The 21,055-nt window shown below is 46.6% G+C and overlaps 1 protein-coding gene across 1 annotated transcript in view; it reads right to left on the bottom strand.

Moving 5' to 3' along the window:
• Window positions 1–21,055, bottom strand: part of LOC126518611 (cGMP-dependent protein kinase, isozyme 1-like) — a 648,418-nt gene that overhangs the window by 53,757 nt on the left and 573,606 nt on the right. The gene's annotated exons all lie outside the window — the stretch shown is intronic.

Here is a 21,055-nt window from a genome sequence, read left to right on the forward strand (position 1 = left end):
GCCGTATATTGAAACAGCTCAATAGCCGCGTTTACGTGAATGCAACAGTGTCGCATCGCATCACCTTTCTAGAGCATCAGATTCATGTAAGCAGCAGTAAGGCGCTAGGAAGGCGCATCTCAATAATGCGCCAGGCGAGGGTAGATTTGCGGGCGCGAGTCGACTCTCGCGGAGCTTGCAAACGCAGGATCGTCGCATTAGGAATTATGGGAAGGAATTAGCCACCAACATGGCGGCGGTCCCGACTGCCCGCTTCGAATTGAATTTGGCGTTGCTTTTGTAAAATGCACTTCGTTCACAGCAAATGATTGTGCAAACGGCTTTCGCTTAGTCTCAGGCCGCTTCGACGACAGAGTATTATGGATAACCTTGTGCTGTTTTCGAGATCACATCTGGTTTCGAACAAGTGGAAGCCTAACGAAAGAAACATTCGAGATGTCAGCGCTCGCTATCGCAAGAGTCGGAAAATAGCCGCAACGAAGGCATATGGCCTCTGAGATCCGAAGATCTCGCTGGCCAACGAAAAGTGTAAAAAAACGTGCACTGCTTCGCGTACGCTGCACTATAGCCTATGGCGTACGCTATAAGTTGCGTACTCTAAACTAAAACTGTCTATTTCTCGGCACTCAGCCACCAACGTGCACTCGGCCCACTACCGGAAACCAGTTACACCGGAAGTCAGCTGCATTTCCCTGATACGACACCATGTGGCGCTACGTTCTCGCGAGAGTTAATGTGCTACATGTAAACGGCGTCGCATCGCCTTTCCCAAATGCGCTTGAAATACGATGTGCCACTGTCGCATTCATGTAAACGGGGCTAATGATGCAGATGACTAGGATCACTGGAACACCCATTTTGCCTAGATTCTATCTCTTCCAAGACGCAGAACTTTGTTCTACAGCGGCAAGAAAAATGTATCTTCTATTCGAGGAGGCAGAAGCAAGTCAATCTTGTTCTTCAACTTTTTCTCCCTGCGTCCCCCATCATATTACGATAGAAATAAAGATATTATTCTTATTATTAATATTAATCCTAAGTGTATCGTTCGTTGGTACGCAGTATTCAAGTGGAAAGGCCAGAACGACATCAAAATTTCAGGTTAAGTTTGTGGATTAAAAGAAACTTGACAGACTCATTGTGAATTTTACCTGGTCTTCGTTGATTGACGGTAAGCGACTAGACCAGGTGTACGATAGTTTTTGTGAGCGTCTAGCACACCTAGAACGGCACTACACATTTTTTCAGGAATAAAAAGTGTAGGAAAAGCTATCCATGGATTAATTCCGATATTGTGCAAGCCGTATCTCACAGGGATTGGCGTTGGAAAAAATGTAAACGCACCACTAACAATAAAGACCTCCAATTAGAATATAAGATTGCAAGAAATAAAGTAGTTGCTCTTCTCCGCGCTGCAAAACGTCGCTTTTTCTTACACAAATTTAATCAATCGTCCAAAACTGCTAGCAAAACTTGGTCGCTGATAAACCATCTCAGAGGGAAATCCCAGACTGTAAAATCTGTCATAGGACATTTTCCCGGAAACCCTGTCGAAACAGCTGACTTGTTCAATCATTTCTTCAGTCAGCCTTCAGCAGAGGCCTTATCTAAGCCTCGGCAGGATGTGACGCTTGGTGATTTTTTGACAGCATCTGCATTTTTACCGCTGCTTTCGAAATCGGACCTTGCCATGATCATTTTCAGTTTTCGAATGAATAAACCACCTGGAGTAGATGTAATATCTGTAAGCTTACAGAGAAGAAACTTTGAGGCGCGTTCACACATTGTGCTTGTCATATTAAATGGCTTCCTAGATACTGGAACTTTGCCACAAAACCTAAAAACTGCTTTAGTTAAACCACTCCATAAGGCAGGAAAGAAATCTATCATTGAAAACTACCGGCCTATATCCATTTTGCCTGTATTATATCAGGTTAGAGAAAAATTTTGCTTGAGGTTATGACTTCTTTCATTCAAAAGTTTTCAATTTTGTCTGACCGACAGTTTGGTTTTGTGCAAGGCCGGGGTACAATTTCGCTTCTGGAAGAATTTGCAGAGGATTTGTATTCTGCTTTTGAACTCAATCTCTTTAGCTGCGCTTTGTTTCTCGACGTATCCAAGGCCTTTGATTCAGTTTGCCGTGACATATTTCTTCGCAAATTATATCTCACTGGTTTTAGGGGTCCCTTCTATACTCTACTTCAAAACTCTCCCACCAACAGGTCTCAAATGGTTGTTATAGGTACCAAATACTATAGCAGCAAATTATCCCTTGGTGCTGGTGTACCTCAAGGAAGAATTTTATCGCCTTTTCTGTTTAACATATTTGTGAACGATTTCAGTTCAGTAATCCCAAATGGTGAAGTGTATCAGTATGCAGGCGATATCGTCCTTCTAACAAAGCATGTTAATTACAAAAAGGCTGTTGAATAGCAATCGGTGCATGAAGCTATGGTCTGGCTTTTTAAAAACAGACTTACCGTCAATCAAAAAAAGACAAAAATTATATGCTTCAAAAATCCCCTAAAGATTGGAACCACGGTCATTCCAGTGTATCTTCATGCCCAAGACTGCTTATCCTGTAAGTGTGCTCCTGTCGAAAATACAAACTCAATTAAATATCTCGGCATTCATTTCGATAGTGACTTGTCATGGCATAATCATGGGGCGCATGTATGCTCCAAACTAAGATCTGTCGCATGTTTACTCTTTAAAATCAAAAGTTTGGTGCCATTTCAGAATAAAAAAAATGATAGTACATTCCCTTGCATACAGCACCTTAAGGTATGGTATAACGATTTTCGCTTTCTGCTCCCAACGTTGGCAGGACAGATTTGATAACCTCTTAAAAAATACATTGAAAAGTGTGGCGTATAATCGCGTGACACCATGAAACAAAGATATTTTTCATGATCTCGGTGTCCCGTGTTTTCAATCTTTATTCATTTCTACGGTTGTGCTGCGCCATTCCTGGACGGATGAACTTAAGCAACCTCACGCCTCCCCGCGACCGCTGCACAAAGAAAAACGCTTAATTGTACCGCGCGTATCTACTAGATATGGAGGAGCAAGACGCTGCGTGTATGTCCCCAAGGTATTTAATAATTTGTCAGACGACTATTTTTCTGTGGACTCTCGGTCTAAATTGAGTCTATTACACATGTTGTAATACAGATGTATGTACTCATTTTCCTTTTGTTTGTCGCAGTTGTGATTATGCTTTTGCTTCGATGCGTTGGAAACGTGATCAACGTTTATCACGGTCATTTGTTTCCGCTTTTCTTTGTTGGTTTTTAAATTTGTGCATGTACACAGCAAGCACACCGCTTAGCTCACGATGCCGGGCCACGTCACACAAGTCACCATTGGCTTAGATGTACTGCTGTACAGCAGTACTGCTGTACTGCTGATTTTGCTGTACTGATTTTCTTGGGTGCTTAATAAAGATTATTATTATTATTATTATTATTATTATTATTATTATTATTATTATTATTATTATTATGCCGTTGTTGCTCCTCTAATGTCACTGCTAGTTTCCATCATTAATTAATCCCATTGTTATTACTGGTGCTTCGTGCAAACTTCATACCATAATAAAGGAAAAGAGAAAGTTCAAAGTCAGACATTATGAGTAAACGAGCCTTTTTTTTCTTCAATGGGGAGACGCAGACTACATCTCAAAGTATAAAAATCTACAGGCGGACTCCTGCATTTACCTCTCAAACGCCACAATTATAATGTAATTAAAACAATAACCCCAACACGAGGAAAAATTTTCTGCTACTTTCTATGCGAATTTCTTTAAATAACTCTGCAATCATCATATAAACGTCTACCTACAGAGCAGAGTAGCGCTTCAGCTCCTTTGACAGCAGTGACCGACTTTGTCGTTACTGTAACCCTTACTATACCCTCAACCGATCTACAAGGTTCTGCAAATTTTAACCGCTCATTTCCACGGCACCGACATGCAGTCGGGAGAAAACTGATGCGAAGCCTTGGCTATAATATGCGACAAACACACCGCTGTGCTGCTTTACTGGCTGCAGGCAAATGCTGGAATGAAGCTTCCTCGAGAAATTCACGCGCCGTAATCTTTGACGTCGATGGTGCACCAAACCCCGTTCTTAGTTTACATTCTACACATTGGAAACGCAAGTACCCTCGATATCATTCATAATCATATTGATTGAACAGAGAATTGGTTTTCCACCAAGGTTATCCATTGATAAAGCAAAAATTATATCCACCCATGCTCGCAACCTCCCTATTTTTGTTTGTATTTCTTCTTGTCCACTAACTTCCGCTTAACGGGCAGTGTGGTCTAAGACTTGCCATTGAATAAAGGTGCATCAAGAACGCGATAGTAGTGTTCTTGCATACAAGGCTCCCGTTCGAGACGTATGCAGTGACGCTAAACAACGTTAGGGAGCCTAGACGCGCACGCGGCACCACCTTTTAGGGCGATCACATCTCCAGACAATGTTGCCTTATCGCAGCAAAAAACGGCTAGAAAACGGCCATCTTGTATCCCAATTTGGCTAGAAGTCGCATTCACGAGACGTTCATTTGAGGGTTCGCCAGGCGTTTGTGCGCAGGCGCGAGTAAGAGCGGGCGCGAGAGAGAAAATCTGGGGGCTTTTGCTCCTTCAATATATGATTCTGCCTAGGCATAACGGAGGAGGTTTTTTAGCGTGTGTTGTATACGTTTCTGCCTAGGCATGCCAGCATTGCGGAGTGGGGTCGAGTTTGTTTTCGCTCGGACGCTGGCTGCCCGCGTGATGGGGCAGTGGGCACGGACTGAAGATATGGCGGACAGACTTTCTCGCGCCTGCGGCGCTGGTGCATGGTCAAGCATGTCGGATTAAACCGTTCTTGCTTCTTACGGCACTATACCATCAAAAAACAAAAAAAAAAGATCGCTGATTTTTCCGGAGGAGCAGTAGGGGCCCTAGTAGAGGCCCGGCCAGCGCTCCTGGTGCAGTATCTTCTCTCTTGGCCGGCTTTTCGTATGCTGCTGTCCGCGAATTTTCAGGGTCATTATTTAGTGTTCCCCTTTGACTGAAATAAACGCACAGCGCCTTAGGAACCACAATTAAACGTCGCTCCCTGATCTCACGCCATGAGGGTTAATTGCTTTGCGTCTCGCCTACGTTAGGTTACGTTAGCTTAGGTTTAGATTAAGTTTAGGTTACGTTGCGTTATGTTACGTTAGCGTAAAAGGCGTCAGTGTGGCGCGGCGTATTCCCACAGCGGTTACGCCATCAGAATTATTGTTTTTTCGACTCAGCCATTAGCTCCTATCCCCAGTTCTTTCTAATCAGAGAGCTGGATTGGAAATAATTCGGGATAAGAGTTCATTGAGAATACCTTAGTAACTTGCGTAATACCTTAGTATCGCCTTGCTTAGTAACTCAGCGGACCAATTGCAATGCATGCTCACTGACCTGGAGAGGCAAAGCAGAATGGTGGGTTTAAAAATTAATCTGCAGAAAACTAAAGTAATGTTTAACAGTCTCGGGAGAGAACAGCAGTTTACGATAGGTAGTGAGGCACTGGAATAGGTAAGGGAGAACATCTACTTAGGGCAGGTAGTGACCGCAGATCCGGATCACGAGATTGAAATAATCAGAAGAATAAGAATGGGCTTGGGTGCGTTTGGCGGGCATTCTCAGATCATGAACAGCAGGTTGCCATTATGCCTCAAGAGAAACGTGTATAACAGCTGTTTTACCAGTACTCACCTACTGGACAGAAACATGGAGGCTTACGAAAAGGGTTCTACTTAAATTGAGGATGACGGAACCAGCTTTAGAAAGAAGAATGATGGGTGTAACGTTAAGGGATAAGAAAAGAGCCGATTGGGTGAGGGTACAAACGCGAGTGAATGACATCTTAGTTGAAATCAAGAAAAAAGGAAAGGGCATGGGCATGGTATGTAATGAGGAGGGAAGAAACCGATGGTGATTAAGGGTTAGGGACTGGATTTCAAGAGAAGGGAAGCATAGCAGGGGGCGGCAGAAACTTAGGTGCACGGATGAGATAAAGAAGTTTGTAGGGACAACACGGCCGCAATTAGCACATGTCCGGGGTACCTGGAGAAGTATGGGAGAGGCATTTGCCCTGCAGTGGGCGTAACCAGGCGTATGATGATGATAATGATGATGTCTCAGCCACGTTTGCTGAGGTTAGCGTTAGGTAAGGTTAGCGTAAGAGCCGTTAGGGTAGGGCGACGTATTCTCATAGCGGTTGCAGGGGCGTCGAGCGTCCCCGGCAGCCTTTCAGCCACTTGCGTTCAGACGCGGTTGCTAAGGCGATATGACGTCTAGACTTTCAATATATTCGGAAGTTTCAAAGAAACTTCCGAATGGAATGCGTATATTGTCCCAGCAGATCATTGTCGCCGTCGCCTGTGTCAGCTGCTGCTTTGGGGCCCTGAATGTGCTGGATGGGCTGCGCGAGTAGTAGCCACAGCGGGGAGAGATTCTGGCGGAGTGGTCGGGTGACCTCTGTTTTGTCGACTTTCGAACATCGAATCAAATTTCTAAAATACCGTATATAAAATTATTTAATTTCAAGTACCACTTTACTCGGAGTTTCTCGCGGGTAAGACTGCAATGCATGCATTTTAGAGCGGATTATTTGAGGTTCAGCTGAGCCGGACTCCGCAAGCAAACACTCGCCAGCAACGGCTCGTTGCAGAGCATAGACGATGGCCCTTAGCGTTTCTTTGTACCAACCTGGAGATGCAGTGAGCGCTGCGAGGATCATTCCACCAGCTGGTGGAATGAGTGGAGCATGCAGTTATGCCCGCCATTGTGGGAACAATTGGCATCCGCCTAAAGGTGTAAACAGAATGTTTCCAGTGTCACATCGTGGGTATCGAACGCAGCTTCGTTTCAACATACGTTTAATGAGTTCTCCCACTGCTGAAAAGCGACAATCGTTAATTTAGCTAGGTTAACATATCTGCGGTTTTACTGAAATGGTGTTTATAACTAACGGCATTTCCGGTCCCCATCACTTCGTCATAACGAGGGTTTATTGTACTCTCATTTATAAACAAAGTAAAGTGTCACCGACTCTCCTACATGGAATCGAATTTCGAATATATTCTGATTCATAAATAAAAGGAAATACAATGTTTGTGCGGAGTATGGCAAAAACAGAGGCTCACCTGCAATATTTGGTTCATGCATGTAATGCTGTTAACAAGTGTACGTTCGGTCAACCTAAGAGCTTTTCAATGACGGACAACTGTATTGAGCCATCTGGCACACCCCAAGCATGACAGCAATGAAAACATGAACACGACCAGGTGCGAGTATAGTGTTTTGTTTGTAGAAGTAGAAGAGTGTGATATTACAACACCGCACATTCATTTAAATGGGTTCTAATCTGTTTGGACTGGATAAAACAAAATTATTCGTGTGTATCGAGTAAACAGATATGCACATAGGCTTCTTAGAAACGAAGCATTCTGAATGGATGACTCAAGTGTTGTATTTTTTTTTCAGCAAAAGTTATCTGCGCCGTGCGATCGCTCAAAAAGTGGTGCCACCGCGCAACACCCACGACTTTCCTGCAGCAGAATTATTCAAATCAATCCTCACTTATACCCATCGCTCTCCCTTGTTGTGAAGTCCGGGGTCCGCGCGGCCATGGAGGTTCCATGAATGGCGCCGTGCCAGGTGCCGGGTGAAAGAAAGGGTTCAAGCGATGATCAGGAGGTGAGAGAAGGGCTTATAAATAAATGTGCACGATTAAGTTTTAGAAAAACGGCTCCATCACTCGGAGCACACTACATGCCAAAGACATTGCACGCCCGAGCCTCTCTCTCAAAGCAGTCCAGATCCACTTTTTATGCGGTTTATTTTCCTCTTTCACTCGTCGAGCGAATTCACGGGCCAATCACAAACGCCGAGCCACTCACAATCTTCCGCCGCCAACGTCCCGTTCCTTTTTGCCGAATTCCTACGCCCTTGCCAGCTCCCTTGTCTCAAAACGTTGCACAACACGAGGCAACCACGTGGCAAACTAAACCGGCCGTCGACGCGTTCTCACGGGAGTCCTCGACAGTGGCCCCTTCGTGACGGTCAATCTGTCAGGATCGGGAGACTGGCCTTCGCCGTAGTCGGAGGGTGGCGTTGTGGTCGTGAAGTGTGCTGTCATTGTTCAAGCGTCACCATACGCGCCACGTGCCGCTGTAGTCCAGGCGGGCACTCGTCTCGCCTGTCAGCACTGGGCGGTCGAAAAGCCGAAGATATGGAACATGACTACTTCTCCGTAAAACTCAGGTGACGCTGATTTAGTCGCCTTGAGTGAACGAGGATATGTGAACAGCACCCTGGATAGCTGTACGTCCGCCGGTGAAGCCTCCTTTGTTCCGAGGGGATCGCCAGGCACAACACCCTCGAGACTCCCAATAAGTGCCGTTATCCCTTCTATTCAAACAGTAACGCAAATTTGATAACTGCTACTGGCAACTTCTGGAACCGTATACAAATCAAATAGCAATGACTATCCGATTAGTATTCAAAACTTCGAAACATTTACACACCCGTACTTTAACAGTGCCCCGTGCTGCGCCAGTGTACGGTGCTGTCAGTCCTGACGTCCTCAGTTGAATGAGGCCCCTCTCCTAGACCCCGCCAATAGGATGACTTTCTTGAGGATTAAGTTTCATAATTAAAGAAGATGTCTCTTAAATACACATTACAGTCTCCCCGCTTCCACTATGGCATCTCTCATCGATCGGTTCAGGATATCTTCGTCAACTTCCCGCCATTTTTCAATTGTTGTTGCATTTCATGCACGACAGCGGCCCCGCGAGAAGGGTATTGGCCAAGGCTTGCAGTGTAAACATAAATGCGTGCCTTTCCTCCCTGCTAACTTGACATTATGTATCACAAATATTTTTTTTTTTAAATGCAACAAGTGTAACTTAAAGGTTAACATGCCGAGTCTGGATGGAACCGCCGGAGAAGAAAAACAGGCAAAAGAAATTGCTTGTTTGAAATCAATATGGCAGCCTCCCTGTAGCCACGATATAGTCTTGTAGACACTGGCCGACTTCCTTTTGGACACACCCCGCTAGGCTGATCGCACCGAAAGATAAAATTGCAAGTGCAGAAAGGCTGAAGCCAACACGTGAACGGGCTTTGAATGGTGGGAAAACATGCGTTTGGAGTGACTGCGGTTTTCGTCTCACTCGTGCTTACTGCGATCATGTACATTTTTTGACATGAGCTTTGGGTAGGCCTTTCAACGTTCCTGCCTGCCATAGCCAACACTAAACTGCGCATAGAATACGAAGTCTGTATAACACTTAGTCCGTTTATTTTGATATTATTCATAATTATGCCTTTATGTTTGTTTTATTTATTTTCTGTCGTTATATGCCCAACTGTTCTCTCTTTTTGGTTGCCTTTTCCCTGCCTTTTTTTGTGGCACGATCATCGAGTGACAGTCTCGTTCCTTGCGCAGCTCTTCCGGTTGACACCCTGAGACGACTGGGGTGGAAATTCAGAATAAACCACAAAATGAATACAAAAATATCATAGTGCAAAATGCCTAGATTTAATTAGAGATGCAATATGAGAGCATCAGTTTACTTAGAAGTTGAGTTACTGAAGCATCGTGAATAATTAGAATTAATTAGATATCACTGATTACCGCACACCAAAGCACAGAATCGTAGACATGTGAGACCCGCCACGTGAGCACGACTCTGCCGAAATTTCTAAAAACTGGGAAGTAGAAAGCGAACGTAATGACGTCACTAATGAGGTCACACACAAGAAGGTGGCATGGTATTTGACGAGCTAAATAATGGAAAACCGTTGCCTCCGAGTTCGCTTCGTGCGTTGCGTTCGCCTAAAGTTAACCTAAGGAACACCAACGCCGAGCTTCTAGTGCCACTAAGAGACACCTATGTCAAAGATTAGGGTCACATACGAATTATTTTTACTTACATTGCCTTGTAGCTGTTCTTCGTTTACAAGATTTTTTGTACTGCACCCGTACTATACCATTGATACTTTAGGGGTGCCTCTGGACACGTTAAAGGGCCACGAAACGGTCCTTCAAATATTCTCAGCTTTTTATTTTAACTGAAAGTAGAGGGGCCAATATGGTTATAACACACAGAAAGTTGGGCTTTCGGCGCTGCACATTCTAAATGAAAATTTCAATTTGAAATTTCCGCCTTAGAATCCCTCCCACCGAGAGCTGCCGCCATTTTGGCATTGTGCGACGTCAGAAACGGTGGCGCACCGCGAAGTGGGGTCGCCGCTTTGTCGAAACAAAAAGAGTCAGAACCCACAGCGGACGTCTGGCTCCACATGACCTGGCACGGCGCTGTTTCATACTGGCTGATATTGTCTTTCGTGCAATAAAAGAAGCACAAACCAGAGAACGCCTGCAGAAACTGTCTCGGGCTGAGCGCCGAGATGCACATGCGAAAACAAAACCACGCGTGGCGACGATGACGTATTTTCCCCTCCTACAATTGCTTCCGAGGCTTGCAGAACACAAGAGTTTCGCGATCGGCCTCCGCAATTGCGTTAAGCATGGTCCGGAGTACTCCAGAAAGTGCAAATGCCCGTTATCGCGTTTTAGCGATAAAACCGAAATCTAGGCATTCCGCTGTCAAACTAGCACTCTAAACAATAATAAATTCTGGGGCTCACATGCCAAATCCGCGATCTGATTATGATGCACGCCGGAGTGGAGAGGGGGGGGGCAGCTCCTCACGGTAATTAAATTAAATGCCAAGAAATGGCCGAAACAGCGTTTTTCTTTAAACAATATTGAGATAATACGATGATGAAGGGGAAGCGGAACACAGCTTTATTGAAACGTAGAACACTCTGAGCCTACAATACATTAAAGGTGGTGCGAGGAATTTGAGAAAAAAAGAACAAAGAGTCAGGGTGCAAGCGCCTAACGTTGGCAAATGCAATTCTGTACTTAAAAAATCAGAGATTCTCTTGGTATTGGAAGTTAAGTGGACGTCGGTGGGCCTGCTGGCTTTGAGGGCCCAGAGTGAAATGACTAATGAGACAGTGCAGGGCGACATGTCTTGGGCCTCTTTTAACATCAGACAAGCGCATATTAAAATTACGGTTCGGAACAGACTAAGGAACACGGATGAAAATCAATGGGTAGATAAATAGCACAAATAAGTGTGCCTCAAAGCTCGAATACGGAACGAAGGAACAGGTCAAGAAAGTGAATATAGGCAGCCAGGAGTGATAACAAAGATTCAAACAGAGATTGAATGAAAAAATGGAAACGAAACGACCATGTAGATTTACTAATACGGCACGGAACGAATCAGGAGGGAAAATATTGTGGCACGCTGACGAAGAAGATGTATTCAGCTTGGTCGGAAGAAGACGACGCTCTGGACTTCGCGCGCTGTCTACCATCTTATCAGCCGCTAGGATTATTGTAAATATCCTGTAAATATACGTCTGACTGTTTTTAACCCCGTGACGTTTTTGGTGGAGGTTGCGGGATCATTATCAAAACGGATTTACGCAGTGGGTGCTCCTTGGCTGCATCTACAATGCCAGCACAAGGCAAGGATGCTTCGGGCCCGTCGGCACCCACGCCCACCGTCATTCTAGTACAAGCCCGCGACCCAGGAACCTTTTCTGGCACCGAAGACACTGATGTTGAAGACTGGCTTCAACTATATGAGCGGGTGAGCTCCAGCAACCACTCGGATCAGACCATCATGCTCGCTACTTTGATATTTTACCTCGCGGGCAGGGCACGCGTATGGTTTCAGACCCACGAGGAGGAACTTACCAGCTGGGACATTTGTGGACAGAAGCTGAAAGATTTGTTTGACAAGCCCGTTGGACGTCCGCGCGCCGCCCAAAAAGACCTCGCTTCGCGTGTCCAGTCGTGCACTGAATCCTACCTCGCGTACATCCAGGACGTGCTCGTTCTGTGCCGCAAAGTGGATCCGAAGATGTCCGAACCTGATAAAGTTGCACACGTCATTAAGGGCATAGCAGATGATGCCTACCACCCCCTTGTTTTCAATAATTCTTCCACTGTGCAAGCCATTATTACCGAACGCCGGTGGTTTGAAGAAGCCAAGGGTCGCCGCATTGCCCAGCCATGTCCCCGCCTTCCCAACACGGCTGCTACGTCCACCTGCGATGACCTCCGCAGTCCTACATATCATCCGACGTGAAATAGAAGCCGCATCTCCTGTCACAACCCCAACCCATCGCACCGACAATTGCCAGGTGACCGTCTCACTGATACAGTCCGTCGTGCGCCAGGAATTGGCCAACATTGGCTTGACCAACGTCTGCTCAGTTAATCGACCTGACTACACTCCGTCCAGCACTGTCATACGCACCCGCAGCCTGAACTGAATGCCCCAATGCGGTATCGCAATCCGGCCGAATGGCGCCCTCCAGACGACAAGCCTATATGCTTCACTTGTGGCCGTATCAGCCATATTTCACGTCACTGCCAGTCTTCGTGAATTTCGACCCCCTGGCCCTACCTCCCATCCTACGGCCCTCATGCTGCTCCTCGGTTCCCCCCGCAAGCGCAGCCAGTACATTCTGGCGACACTTCTCTGCCTACCCGCTCTAGAAACTCTCCTTCGCCACGTCTCCGCTTCTCCCGATCGCCCCCATTTCGCCGATCAACGTCTCCTAGCTCCTTCCGGCGCACCCTTCCGGAAAACTAACGGGTGCAGCACCTGGAGGTGATGCTGCCAAATTGACCCGATGCGAAAATCCTCTTCTGACCTTGCCCACACATCAGAACCTCAATAAAGTGAACGTGAATGGTGTACCTGCTACGGCTGTGATTGACACTGGCGCGCACATATCTGTGATGAATGCTCAGCTTCGGAATCGTCTCAAGCAAGTCCTTACTCCTACCCCGTCGCCTGTGGTCCAAGTCGCCGACGGTGGAACACCAGCCGTTATTGGCATGTGTCCGGCTCGCGTGAGTGGCGCCGGACATCATACTTCTGTTTTATTTTATTTTCTAGAACATTGCCCTCACGACCTCATTCTGGGCCTTGACTTTCTGTCTACACATTCCGCTTTGATAGACTGTTCTGCTGGTGATGTGCAACTCGCTCTACCTGCTGCTATTGACCCTCCCGATACGGCTATGTTCCACAGAGCATATTCGCCTCCCACACTGTGCCGTTACCTACATAGGTGTCTCCCCCGTTGCACCTATACCAGACGGTGACTACATCGTATCCCCTAATCGGGATGCCCCGCTCTCGCATAACGTCGCTTTTCCTCACACCGTCATTACCATTTCGGACAAGGCGTCATGCCTTCCACTTGTGAACTTTGGACTTTGTACACAAGTACTCCCGCGCGGAATATCCCTCCTCGTGTTCAGCTCTTGCTTCGCCCCCTGTCCCTTCAGACTTGAATGCCCTAACAAAGATGATTGCTCCCGACCTTCCACCCCAGCGTGCTAATGAACTTCGTTGCCTCCTTGCCTCATACTGGGACATATTCAACCTTGGAGAGCGCCTTCTAGGACAAACATCTGTCGTAAAACATCGAATAAGCACCAGTAATGCGAGCCCGATTCATCGGGGAGCCTACCGCGTCTCACCTACTGAGCGACCAATCATCCAACATGAAGATGACAAGATGCTTTCTCGAGACATCATCGAACCTTCTTGCAGCCCATGGGCATCCCTGTTGTACTAGTGAAAAAGAAGGACAACAGTTGGCGAATTTGCGTGGGTTATCGACACCTCAACAAGGTAACCAAGAGGGACGTCTATCCGCTACCACGCATCGACAATGCCCTGGATTGCCTGCATGGAGCACAATATTTTTCGTCCATCGACCTTCGCTCCGGCTACTGGCGACACATGGACCGCGAGAAGACAGCATTTCGACAACATGGACTGCGAGAAGACGTCGACGACATGGACGTCGACGACATGGACCGCGAGAAGACAGCATTTATTACTCCCGATGGCCAGTATCAGTTCAAAGTGATGCCTTTCGGTTTATGTAATGCCCCGGCCACATTTGAACGAATAATGGACGCCCTCCTACATGGTTTCAACTGGTCCATCTGCCTCTGTTACCTGTACGACGTGATCGTTTTTTGTCCGACTTTTGCGACACACCTCGAACGCCTATCGAAGATTTTATCTGTTTTCCGCCAGGCGGGTATACAATTAAATTCGTCCAAGTGCCACTTCGGTCGTCGGGAAATTTCTGCTCGAGCATCTCGTCGATTCTTCTGGTGTACGCCCTGGGGTGCTATGCAGGATGCGCCGAGTTTGGCGAAACTCGGGATCTTCACGAGCTCTGGCGACACCCCAAGATGATAGCACGAATGGTACTGAGACAAAGTTTATCTTTCGACAAGCCTCCAGTTTCATTGGTTTACCTTGATTCACTCTGGGTGGCTATCATTCCTTGGGCGTTGCCTTCTGGGCGGTCGACAAACTGGGGCTCCCGTGATCATACCGTCGGTGCATGGTCGTGCCTTCTTTCACTTGTTTGTCGTTCCACCGAGTGCATTACATGCACAACCGAGTTATAAAACAAACGCATTTAGTACAATATTATTAGTTAGTTTAACGTGGTTTAGAAGCATTTAAAGCTTACAACATGCACACTGAATGTGCATTAGACTAATTTGTAATTTAGTACGCTTCGCATTATACCACGAGGGAACGCTGTGGTGGCGCCATCACATCCATTCACCGGGCGAGCATGGCGGCTAAGCATCGGAGGCGCCCAGTGTAAACAAACTCTACGTCGCGCTCTGCAAGCTCGTTGTACGTGATCAGGCTCGACGATGACCACTATTTCTTGGATAGTTCTGTTCCTCCGTGAGCAATCTTTCCGTGCACCCCGAAAGACTGCCAATAGCTTCGGCGATTTTACAGATCGCAACGCGCACCTACTGTTCACGGCGAAGTGCTGAAGAAACAACTTGTCCGGTGCTGCTTCTGCGAGTGCGCTGAGTACCTTCACTCTGCGTGACTGCGGGCGTCACGAACATTACATAGCGTGGGCAAAAGGCAGACATCCTATATAGCTACGATGCGACAAGGAGGTGGTATACCGACGATGGATCTCGCTACCAACACAGTGAAGGAGACATCGACAAACTGCAGATAAGCATATTTCTACTCTTTCATATTTAGCATACTAAGAGTGCACGGATTAAGTCACTTTCGTAGTAACGAACTGAATGTCCAGCAGTTTAAAGAAGGCAGTGAGAATCAATGAGTGTTCGTGATTTTACATGCAAGTGGGCCCGCGAAAATATGGAAAAGATGAAGGTAACTTTCACTACATGGTGAGATAACAGAAATTCATGAGTGACATTAAGCCCGCAAAATTTATGGAAGAGTATCTTTATCCAGGTGAAATATCAATAGCAGGTACTGATATAAAGCAGGAAACTTATACAAAAATTTCATGGGTTGAACAGCACATGGAAGGCATTACCGAATCGTGATCGCCCCGTTACCGATATCCTTGAAAAATGTCTAGAATCATTGCATTCCACCGGTTATGCAATATGGACATAAACCTGGAGGTTAACAAAGAAACTTGAGATGTCAAGGACTTTGCAGAAAGCGAAATAACAAAAATTGTTGGAGATAGCATTAAGGCAGGAAGACAGTGGCGTAGTAAACCGTGGCAACTGATATGCTAGTTGAGATTAAGAAAAAAAAAATGAATCGGCAGGCAGGCCATGCACGTCTTCGATCACTTGTTGCCAATTCATAACAGGTGATTACATAAGCATGACAGAATGGATGTCAAGCCGAGGATGGTAGAAAATTGCGTAATAGGACAAAAATATGTTTGTAGGCATAGGATGCAATCAGCTCGTATAAGACGGGATTGTAGGGTGAGGCATTTGTTTTGCAGCAAACAAAAATAGGTTTGTGGTGCTGACAGTAGAGACTCGTGAAGGTGCGGGGCAACCTCAGCTGCTGGCACACTAATCAACATGACAATTGGCTCTGAAAAAGAAAACCTCAGTTATGAAAAATAAAGCAACTTTGTCCCAACGCATTGTTTTATTATGCATACTACACTAGAGGCTTCCACAGTTAAGGGCACTTAGTACTAATAGTGCGACGAGCATTTTTCTTTGTAAATAATGGTTTGTATGCGGCTGATTCATTCCAATACACTTTTTTGCAGCAAAATATTCTGCTGCTGGAGGCACTCAATCGCCTTGTGGCAGTAGGCGAGCGCCAGGCACGTGCTCTTGAGAGTGTGGCAGAGGTCCAGAGGGCTGCTCTGCAACAGTAGTATCGGTGCCCTCACTGCTCTCCTGTCGAGCCCACAGAAGGCACCTTATAAAGGAGCTTTCAGTTTAATATTTTGTTTATTATTCAAGAACATGAATAAAATTATTGCAGTAAACATTGTGCTGTGCATATTAGGAGACTTGTAACATGCACTTGGTGTCCCTTCAAAATAGGCAAAAATGCAAGACAACCTGTGCCACTCTTGGACCATGTAAATAAAAAATACACTAATGCAGCATACACGTCATTGTGCTGTTTGTTCTTTCTATGTGCAAGAATACAGTGTGTGTTGATTAGCCACAAGATGGACGGTATGTGTAATTCACAATGAAGACAGGAAACAGCAGGAGCTTAATAATGCTATCACATATAGACTGTGCATATGACTGCAACACTCCCCGATTCAAATGTGCCATTACATGCATGTTCGATACCACATATCCTTTATTATTGTCTTATAATTGCATGTACTATATTTCACACATCTTAAGCCCTTGCATAGCACACTTCTGATATATCCATTTCATAGGCTAAATAATTGTACACTTTGTCCTTTTGTGTTGTATGAAAAGCAGCATCCTTTACAGTCGGATAAAACTTCAGAAGACAGGAGAGGCCCCGCCCAGATGACCAAAGCGCAGCAGCCGATTGCCTCCACGTCTAAAGAAATAGTCCCTCTCCAACGAGTCTGTCCGGCGGCACGATGTCAGTCTAGAGTGCGTGCCCATTGGTGCGGGCTTGTGTTCACCTGCCTTAAAGTGCAGATTCCACAGCCTCTTAAAGTTGTATCCGACTATAGAAACACGTAATGCCTTGCACCAGTTGCATAGACTTCTGCAACTTGATAGCACACAATGATCAGGAGTAGAAATCTATAAAGGCATCCAAGCAAAGCTGGCTGGCCACACTTCCATTATGAGGGGCTGTAAAAAGGTCTCGCCAAATATCCCCATGACGTCCTTCAAAAAGAGGCGGTGTTTGGCACTTCTTTAGAATCAAAAACAGATTACACTGAATGTTGTGTAGCACGTCAAAACAAACTGGGCTTGGTTATCTGCACAGCATGTAATGGGAGGTGTGACAGCGAGGGCTTACAATAAGAATAGCGGTTACGAGACATGTTCAATGCCAATATATGCTGCATGTCGCTCAGCCTACTTTGGCATTGCGGCAAGCGTTTACTCGTTTGAGCATATCACGTTTTGTGTAATCATTGCTCTAAAGCTGTACAAATGGTCTATTTGCTATGCAATTTTTATTTTTATCATGGTGGGTTAAAGACCCACTTTTCATTGGCAACTGCACCACATTTCTCCCGATATGTAAATTTGCCGTGGTGGTTCATGAGATCTCCACGTACAAAGAGTTCTGCAGACCACTGGATGTGCATTGTTCTACTGCTTAAGAATTAGAACCCCATTATGAGACGAAAATATACAATTTATCCATCCAGAATAACGCCGCCCCCCCAAAAAAAGAAGATACACTGAACCTCTGGCACATGCATCGACAGTGAACAGAGCAAACAATCTGAAGTATTTTCTTCATGCAAGCCAACACACTAAGATTCTCAATGCATTTTCATTTCGCCGCAAATGCATAGGCACAACCGGCTTGGCGCAAGATCCACATCTCGCGCTGCAACAAATTGTGCAATGCCTCGCTGTTTCATAGTGCGGCCGATAGATTACGCATGACCAAAATTCAGCATTGTGCATACTAAGTAACTTCACCAATGAAGAACCCCAAGTTCTTTATGAGATTAGGATTTATAGGTTACTTCACACAATTTGTGATATCCATTTATCCATTTATACTTAATTAACCTCTTTCACAAGAAAGTGAGCCATTTGGAAGGCACCCTGACAGACAAGTAGAACAATCGGAAAAAGTCATCAACCAGCGAAAAAAGTCAGTATCATAAGCAGCCGCATGTGAGATGTCGCTAACACAATATTTAAGTCGGCTACACAGAAGTGACAAATTTGGCAATATGACGTGTCTAAACATTGCTTCAATGTAAATTACAGTAAAGCTGACATTGAAGGCGCCTTAATTCCTACGTACGTTCCGTCGACACACCCCACTACGTTCGTAATCTTCCCACGAAGTAGGAAGCATTCTTTTATATATGCCCCTTCAGCCGCAGTATTCTGGAAAGCTAGCCACCGCTCACGCACTGCCGCATCGATAAGCTCGTCAGACACAGCTCTGACACAGTTGCTAACAGTAGTTTGATGGCGTCCAATGTAACGCTCGGCGCCGACGCTTCCCTGAAAACTCCCAGTCCCGTAGAAACGGAGGGCACAGATGACTTGCTCTACGACGGTGAGCGAATGAAGCCCGCCACGCTGTCTCCGCAGACGAGAATCTTCGCCTAGCTCGTCACACAGCCAGCGCACTGATGTCTTCGACAGGCGAAAATGACGCTGAAACTCCCCGTCGGACATGTAGGCGAACGGATCCGGACGGTCATACTGACGCCTGCTGCCGCTGGATGCAATGAAACAAGCTGCTGCCGCCGCCGCCATGTTCCCGAGTTGAACTCGGAGGGGGTTTCGCGATGTACGAGTTTAGCACGAGTTCGCCTGTCAATCACAACCAGAGGTCACGCCCCGCGCGAGGCATGTAACTCTTGTGCGCGCACCCACTACAGTTGGGCCACGCCCAACTTATCTTCCGGCAACAGCGACGCGGTGTCGAGCTGAGAAGCATCAACAATCAGATTACACTGAACCGCCAACATAATACACGCACAACGCACTGTCATCGGTGATGTACTGAGCCCCACTATCAAAAACAAAGCGTTGACTGTCGCTGGCTTATGCATACATTTTCTCGGGCTGAGATGGCCGCACAACACGGTTTCATCGCCTGCATTGTGGCGCGTAGCGCACAGTAAATAATTATCGGCACGTCACTGTAGCTGCTTGCAAGGCGTCGATGCGCCGAGGGGGACGACGATGCTGAGGAGTGCGTATTGCAGCAGTCATTTGAGATGGTTGCTCTGTCATCGGTGATGAAACGGAGCCACAGCGTCGTAAACACGATCAGCGTCCGAGAATCGCTCGCTCTTCTAGACCCAGTGCAATGGCATTTCTTCATCGCAAGCACTGCGCACTCAACAGTTCCAACACCTCTCTCTGTTCGAAATCTGACTTCATAACTGCACACAAGAGCCCTCACCTGCCAAAATGCGAGTGCTGCGGAGTCGTTACGATATCCATCTGCGATCGCTGCTGGCTCCAGCAGAGGTAATCCGCAAGCAACTTCGACTGCACAACACACTCATATACTGCGTACGTGCGCTCAGAGGCACCTTCACTGGGCAAGCGATGACAAGCGATGAATTGTGTCGCTGGGGAAGCGCGCACTTTTCGCAATGTATCGCAGAGGCTTCACGTACAAAGATAAACTGGTACATTTTCACTGAACTGCGTCACTACGCACTCCAAAATAACATACCGCCATTCTGCAACGACAGCCGTTGTATCGTTTTTAGTTGGTAAAGCGGGGGCCTTAATAGCCTTGTGAAGCGCCTGCGATGAACAGCCGTACCGCCGCGCTGCGTTTTTATTCCCCTAATAGAGAAGAAGTGGCCATGACCCTCCATGGATCATGACTGACTTTATTGAGAATAGCACTGCAGCGCTCCTAGGCGACTTATCACCGTATGAACGCCCTCGTGCGTGCGACCCGCTCAATGTACCGCTTCTAAGCTTTCGCCTCACTGTCGCCACTCGCGGCAAGAAGTGCAAAATTTAATAATTTGCTCGATCTCTGTTTGTCATCACAAATTTCTAGCGTTCGAAACGAAAAACAGCTACTTAAATAAATAAAAATGTTCGTTATTTTATTTGTTGTATTTTAACGTATTCGTTTGAGTCAAAGTGTAGGTGCAAGAATGCGCCGCATGTACCCTGTTCGCATTCGATAGAAGAAAGAAAGATAGTGCCCGAAAGAGGAGGCACGCCCTTGACGCGCCCGGGAAAGGCGTGGAAAGCGGCTCACGGCAAGTGTGCAGACAGACAGCGGGACAGTCACGGTATCGCTAAGTTGCGATAATCCGTTGATAACAATACGCGGCGCTGGCGCGTTTCGTTGTGCAGCCGTCTGCGCTTGAAACGTGGAAGCAGCGTGCCGCGCAGGGTGCGCTCATGTTGTCATACGCGGCTTTTTGTCTACATATTTTTTTGTCTGCACCTTCGGCGCGTTTCGCGCTATCTCCGTTCACTGACTGCCGTCTAGCAAACTCGGGTAAAACTCGGGTGAACGAGAAACTCGGCGCATCCTGCATAGCACCCCTGATCCCGATAAAATACGGGCAGTGAAAAACTTTCCCGTGCCAACATGGGCCAAGGATGTTCGCAGCTTCTTGGGCGTTTGCTCCTACTTCCGTCAGTTTGTCCGAAATTTTGCGAACGTTGCGCGTCCACTCAATCAGCTCCTCAAGAAAGACGCCGCATTCATTTGGGGCCCTCAGCAAGCTGGTGCTTTCACCGGGCTGATTGGGCTGCTTACGTCCCCGCCCCTTCTCGCTCACTTTGATGCGTCAGCTCCAACAGAAGTCCGTACCGATGCCAGTAGCCACGGTATTGGCGCTATCTTGGCACAGAAACAACAAGGGCGAGAACGTGTTATTGCCTACGCCAGCCGCCATCTTTCCTCTGCTGAGCGCAATTATTCCATCACCGAACGCGAGTGTCTGGCTCTCAATTGGGCAGTGGTTAAATTCCGCTCCTATATG

The sequence above is a fragment of the Dermacentor andersoni genome, chromosome 1 (assembly GCF_023375885.2).
Source record: "Dermacentor andersoni chromosome 1, qqDerAnde1_hic_scaffold, whole genome shotgun sequence".
Lineage (NCBI taxonomy): Eukaryota > Metazoa > Arthropoda > Arachnida > Ixodida > Ixodidae > Dermacentor > Dermacentor andersoni.